The following is a 7242-nucleotide window of genomic DNA, read 5'->3' as shown; positions in this document are numbered from 1 at the left end:
CGGTCAGTTCCGATGACGATGGTTGTAAATTTACGTTCTCTAACGACCTCGTACTTGGAGCGACGTTTTGATCTAATTCGTTAAATTCATCGTCCATGTTGAGGTCGGCTGGCCCAATACTACCGTTTTCAATCTCAGATCTTATTATTTCAGTACCAACATCATCTTCATTAACTCTGTCGGTCATATCCAATAAATCACGCTTTACCAGCGTCACATTGTATCGCCCGGTTTGGTGCGTTTTAGCCAGGTTGGCCATCGCCTGGGTGCTAAACATTTCACCACGGCCAGAGTACCCGGATCTTATAGCCTCCTTTTGTATATCAGCTAAATTAGGTACGTCAATGTCTGGTGCAGGATGGATTGTACTGTTTGTAGAGTGTACAGCCTTTCGTCGCTCTTTTTCTGCGAAATCCAAAATGGCTTTTTTCACCACCTCATTTAGCTCGTCAACGTCTTCTAATTCATTGTAGTTATAACCACAATCACGAGCGCTGCCCATCGCTGCCTCACAAGTCAGTATTGGACGTGCAGCCATAGCAAGCACTGCCAATCCACAACTGTTTATAGAAAAATAGAAAACATTTTAGCACGTTATAATATACTGGTTATCTATATTCTATATCTTGAAACTGGCTAATCTAGCCACCACGCCAATGATAATGATGTCTGTAATAAAATATTTAATAGATATTTTACATTAACCCCCATTTTGAATATTCTATGTTAAATGTGAAATATTACAATATTATATTTAATCCATGAAATAAATTAGTGAATCATTAGCAGAATTAAAATATCTTATTTGGTCATTTGGTCATTTGGACTAGGTACTTATTATATTTTCAAAGTATACAAATTGAGATAAAAATAAATACAAAACTGTTTTATAAAATATATGTACTGTATTGTAATGACTAATGTTAATGTTACTGTATGTTTTTTAAATTTATACTAAAAAGGGGGTGATATTATTATTTTATTAAATTTTTATACAATTTTACTTTAAAATAAAATATTATTACCCGACGCTCCATAAATTGTTATTTAAGTTTATTATATTTTGGTTTTTATGTGACATACCTATTTATTGCACATTTTTTTATAAAAATATCATGAAATGTATTATTGTTTTCCCTGATTTGAAATTATACTACTATTCTATTGTATCTACCTCGATTTATTGTTCTTGATTTGAATATATAATAAAAGTAGAGGTAAAATAAAATTAATGTACGATTACTAAATATAAAAATCCGTTTTTATATATTTTCATTTTATATCGGAAACTAATTAAATATTATATAATATATTATAGGATCTATTTTTAATAATAAAAAGACTCTGAAATCTAAAATAATAGTTTATGAATTAATAAAAAATTCAACAAATATAGTATAGGTACCAAATAAAATATAAAAAAGGTGGACAAGTGGGTACCGCTTTTCTGTACATTAGATTTCAAGCATATCGTTGTAATGTATGTGTTATATTTTAATTCAATGATAAATATCATTGTATATGAAAAAATAAATAGGTAGAATAAATTAACAACGGTCGAAAATATCTCACGGCTATAAATAGTGTGACTTTCCGGTGAACTTTTTCTTTTTGATAGAGGTACAAACTACAAACACTTATTGGGAACCTTCTATTAAAATATATCATATATAATACTTTTATGAATTTCTAACTGAAAAATAATTTACAAAATTTGAAAAATTATCGTGACTATAAATAGACCAAAGAGTGTCAATTTTTTTTTTAAAAATTGTATCATGAATGGAAAAAGCTAATATAAATATTTGGTGAACATTTCAAGAATCTATGGCTATTTGTATTCGAAATAAAACTAAATAACAAAAATAAATTAACAGAAATTCAATTATTTACTAAAGTATATCAAACACTTATAAAAAATAATGTTCCGGTTAAGTAAACATTTTTTTTTTTGTTATAGGTAGAAAAACTTATATGAAATCTTCTATTAACATTTTAGATCTTGAGCGGAGCGATTGATTTTACAATGTCTTTTTTTTCTTGTGTGTGTGTGTCTGTCATCACCTTTTAGACAGTAAAAATGCTTCTTCAACAGTATATTTTCTGATAGGAAAGTGAATCTAGTTGATACTTTGGGTGGTCGAAAACGCAAGGAAAAAGAAAAGAAAAATTAAGGAGAAATAAGAATTTTTGGTTTTTGACAAAATCGATTTTGGTGTTTGGTATAACTTTAAAACAAATTGCGGTAGATACATTAAATTTTCATTAGTTGTTTATATTTGCATTTTCTATACATGATACAATTTTCATAATATATTGATTTGTTTTGAACTGTTTACGGACATTTTCAGTTTCTAATTTTTTTAGTTATTTTTTCTATGAATGTCAAAAAAATTTCATTTGTTGGGTAAAAAAGCTTGAAATGTAATACAAGGCTCTTCATACATTGTTACAATGATATTTGAAAAATATTAAAAATCGATAGTCACAATTTTTTTATAAGCATTTAAAGCCAATTCTTAACAAAACAACTAAAAATCACGAAAATGTACAAATTATTTTGAGTTAGTAATTCATAAAATTATTTCTTTTAAAATCTAACATTTGTTAATGTAATGTAAGATTTCTTATAAAGTTATCAACCTTTAGCAAAAAAAAAAAATATATAAGAGAGTCAATTTAAATTTTTATGAACGTTGGAAGTTCAAATTTTTAGAACATTGCATACCTATTCACTCTGATTTCTGATGTAGCGATTTTCTTATTTTGTTGTAATTCAAAAACGAACAACTGTAGATACATAACAATTTCACTGAATGTTTATATTTTCATTTTCTATACACCATATATTAATTATATCAATTCCTATACTTGATAAAAATTTTAAAATATTTTGACTTGTTTTGAGTTGTTTACGGACATTTTTAATTTTCAATTGTTTAGTTTTTTATTCTATACATATCAATACATTTATTTGTTGGGTAAAAAAGCGTAAAAATGTAATACAAGACCCCTGATATATTGCTTAAATTAATAGCAGTTTAAAAATAGTAAAAATACATATGCACACATTTTTTTTATAAGTATTTGAACTTCGATTTTTGACAACATTTATCAAATTTAAAATTTAAAAATGATATTGTAGTTAAACATTTATAAAATGTTCAACTTTTATATATAAGGATTAAAATTTAAAACAAGATTCCAAGTAAGTAGTTAATTCTGTTACCAAAAAATCTAAAAAATACATAAGCACAGTTTATTTTTATACTTATTTTAAGTTCAAATTTGGACGAAATTATATATTAAAAAATCTAGAATAACTATTTTAATTATTTTGTTACGATTGTATAATATTATTCGTGAGTAAGTACTTGAAACTTCTAAAGTAGGTATACTATTATATATCTATGATAGTATCACGGTTTATTGTTTATGTGTAACGCGTTATAAGTACCTATAGGATTATAATGGATATTGTGATATGATTAATTTGGAGTTTATTATAGCCTATAATTTATAGGTACCTACTATAGGTCAATTTTTTTTTATTACCGTAGATAAGAATATAGTATGTCTTATACCTAGACTGACATACCGTCTCTGCTCAGAATCTTTTTTCTTATATAATGATATTATATCATTGAATTCAAATTTAATACCATCCATTATACAGTAACCCACTTGTAACCTACAGTACAGCAGAATGACATCCACTTACCCACCTTTTTAAAATTTTATTTAATTAATTAAATATTTAATTTGGAAATTCTGTATTTTTTTGAATTTTTTACAATTTTTATTGCAATTTAAATTAAAAAAATTAAAAATGTGGCTCAATCGTTCCCTTGAATATATTAACGGAGAATCCGAATATTTTTTCAGAACGAAAATCGTGATCATTGTCGACACGAATCATTGGAATTAGAAACAGTAGTTTTTGACAAAAAAAATACGTGGTAGTGAGGCCCCTTTAATAACCAAGAATAACGATTTTAGTTATTTGTGTTGTAAGTTTATAATATTAATTCAACTAACCGGCGACCGGTAATATTAAGTAATAACAATATAAATATAATATAAAATAACTACACTGACAAACCGTCACCGCTCAGAATTGTTTTTTGTCTACAGTGATATACTGATATTATATCATTGAATTCAATGTAATACCATCCATTATCCAGTGACCCACTTGTAACCTACTGTACAGCAGAGTGGCAACCACTTTTACCCACCTTTTTTCTTAACCCCCTCCTAGTTTTATTCATAGCCTCCAGGTTTTAATCATTTTTTGGTTTAAAATATCAATTACCAGGATCTTAGCCGCAGATACAATTCTAGCCCTCCTAGAAAAATTACCTAGTTACATGAGTACACTGAACATACTATATGCGTCAATGTGGTTTTAAAAGGAACGGACGCATTACAATAAACGTAAGGCATCGTACCTCACTATAAATTAACAATGTAGGCCATATTTAATTTTGGATTAAGTCATTAACTTAGAGCTGGGTGGTCCAATACCTTTTGTAGTTGGCGGACCAATTTACACATTTAAATTAACATTGAGAGCCACCAAGAAAAACAATAAATATTTATTATTCATATTCTATTTAATAACTAAGTACCTAACATAATATTATATTATTATTGTTATTACTTATTATAATTATTAGTCAGCGATATGACTGACTGCCACCGTCTCCCTCCACCTTATAGTTGTTTTTCAAATTATTAAATATATTTGTAATAAATTATTATGTCAGGTTCAAAAAAAATATTATTGAAGACATAGAGCGGGATCAACCTGACGTTAGATTTTTGTTGGTTTTAGCGCGTGTTACTTAAAACGAATGATATGAAAATAAAGTACCTATAAGTATAGTCTACTAGCCTTGATATCTTATGATTTTTCGTCAATATACAATTTATCGAATTTATTTAATATTATATGAACAGCACACTGTAAAGACTAAAAAGTAAATACATTAATAAAATATTAATTTACTACCTACGCTTACAAAAAGTATTGCATAATTTAGTCATTTTTTTGTACAGGTACTCATGAAGAAACTTTTGGGAAGGAAATTATTTAAAAACTTGGAGGTCTAAAGAATTATAGAATTTGTACCCAAGGCAATACTTCTGTAACTTGGGGGTCCAGCAGTCATAGTTAAGCTATAAGAACTAAAAACTGTGCTACACAACTGCGAACGTGTTACCCTTTTGATAAGTGATAAGTGATAACACAATTGCGAACTGTTATCAGCGTATAAAATAAATAATATTTTATACATAAAAATCTAACAATTGGGAACGTTATCATTCAAAGTTTTTATTACCTATCGTTGTATAGAGAGAATTGTAAGTTTTTCATTAAATGTATGATCAGTAATTTTATAGTGCGCATCCCTCTACATGCGTACCTATAGTAATAATGTCGGTGTTGAAGAAAACCCAAACACAACCCGTGATAATGATTAAGTCAATTAAAAACAATAAAAGTAGGTATTAGGTACCTAACTAAAATTATGTCAAAAACATGTTTGTCGTATTAAGTACTTTGGCACGCTTATTATTTTTTGAATTTTAATTCGGTAAAATTAACTGATTTTTGCGAGGATTTTTGCTAAAACACCGAAAATTACTTAAAAATTAATACCAAAGGAGTATAAAATGAAGTGGATACCAAAATAAATAAGTACCTAAATAAAAATTGATTTAATATAAATATTTTTAAAATTGCATTGTGTATAGAAAATAATAATATTCGTAATGAAGAAAAGTTATTATTAAGTCTCTTTATAATTAATATATTTTTAATTAAAATAAAATAACCCGATCAATAGACGAAAAAACTATATTTTTGATTAAATAAACAATTATTGTAGACTTTTATGCTACTATTATGCATACTATTATGCTACTCGTATTTTTGTGAATATTTTTGTTATTTTAAAATTATTACATATTATATGTATGTACAACTTATGAAGATTCTTGTACAGTTGTTTTACATTTTTAAACTTTTTTTAACGACAACAGATAAATTGATTTAAAATCATTAGTTATATCTTTAAAAACCTTAAAGTGAGTATAAATACTAAATAAAGTATAATTTATGCTTATAACATGTTTTGTACTTTAATTTAATTTGGTAACAATAAATATTATTATTTTTATTATTATTAAAAAATAAATGTTTTAAGAACTTAGGTACCGTGTGTAATAAATAATAACATATAATAGGGAAATATTGCTAGTTTCTACAGTTTATTTATATTTAATTAAGTACGACAAAATAATTAAATCCTTGAAAGAACAACTTATAATGAACTATAGGTAATATAGTATAACTATAATCGACAAATTTATATCTATAGTTAGCCAGCTTAGATCTAAAATATTATGAAAAAGTTAAGTTTGTAGCGGTACATCCTTTCTAAATTCTATGAACAATTGGTTTAGTCGAAAACCAAAAATATAAATATTCCCGTTTCTCGCTGTTTTTAATAAATATTAAATTTACATAATTTTGTATTATTTTATTCAATAAAATTAATTTTTAAATGTATTAAACAGAGTTCTTAAATTTTTAATTTTAGTATGTAATAATTATAATACGTATTTGACGTGTTCCCGTGAAACAACATCGATCGCGTATAATTTATCCATTAACACTGTGCTCCTTGTATATCTGAAGGCCCACCAAAATCATCATACGTAAGTACTAATGTTTAATTTTGAACTACAGGATTATAACAGGACTTTGCACTTGCATTAATCAGGACCCATAAAACCACATAACCTAACTACGATTATTTTTCATTTTAAAACATCCGAATTTCGAAACATGTGTGTTTATAAATGACTGTATAAATTAATATTATTTAATAATATGTCATTTTGTATGTATTTTTGTGATTAGTCAATTTTTACATTTAATTATAAAGTATTAAATAAATAAGAATAATTTTACTACATTTTTCTCGTCATCAATACGTGTTAAAATGTTGTTCATAATTAATATTTGTTTTTGATATGAACTAATATTATAACTTCTTAGGAATATCATAAAATCTAAAAACTTGGTACCTACATAGTTTATAAATTTAGATTTTTCTGAACTACTTAAGGCTTGTTTAAGTACATCCATATTAACGAATACAAGAACCTAAATTTGATTTTTTTTTTTTTTTTTTTGGTATTCATTTAGTACTTATGTGATCTACGGGACCG

At 26.2% G+C, this 7242-nt stretch overlaps 1 protein-coding gene across 1 annotated transcript in view; it reads right to left on the bottom strand.

The window, feature by feature from the left end:
- LOC100572947 overlaps positions 1 to 7242 on the bottom strand; it is a 37785-nt gene that overhangs the window by 26539 nt on the left and 4004 nt on the right. The gene's annotated exons all lie outside the window — the stretch shown is intronic.

This window comes from Acyrthosiphon pisum, chromosome X (genome assembly GCF_005508785.2).
Source record: "Acyrthosiphon pisum isolate AL4f chromosome X, pea_aphid_22Mar2018_4r6ur, whole genome shotgun sequence".
NCBI classification, from domain to species: Eukaryota; Metazoa; Arthropoda; class Insecta; order Hemiptera; family Aphididae; genus Acyrthosiphon; species Acyrthosiphon pisum.
Note: the sequence above shows the minus strand (reverse complement) of the source record. Positions and strands in the feature narration are given on the sequence as shown.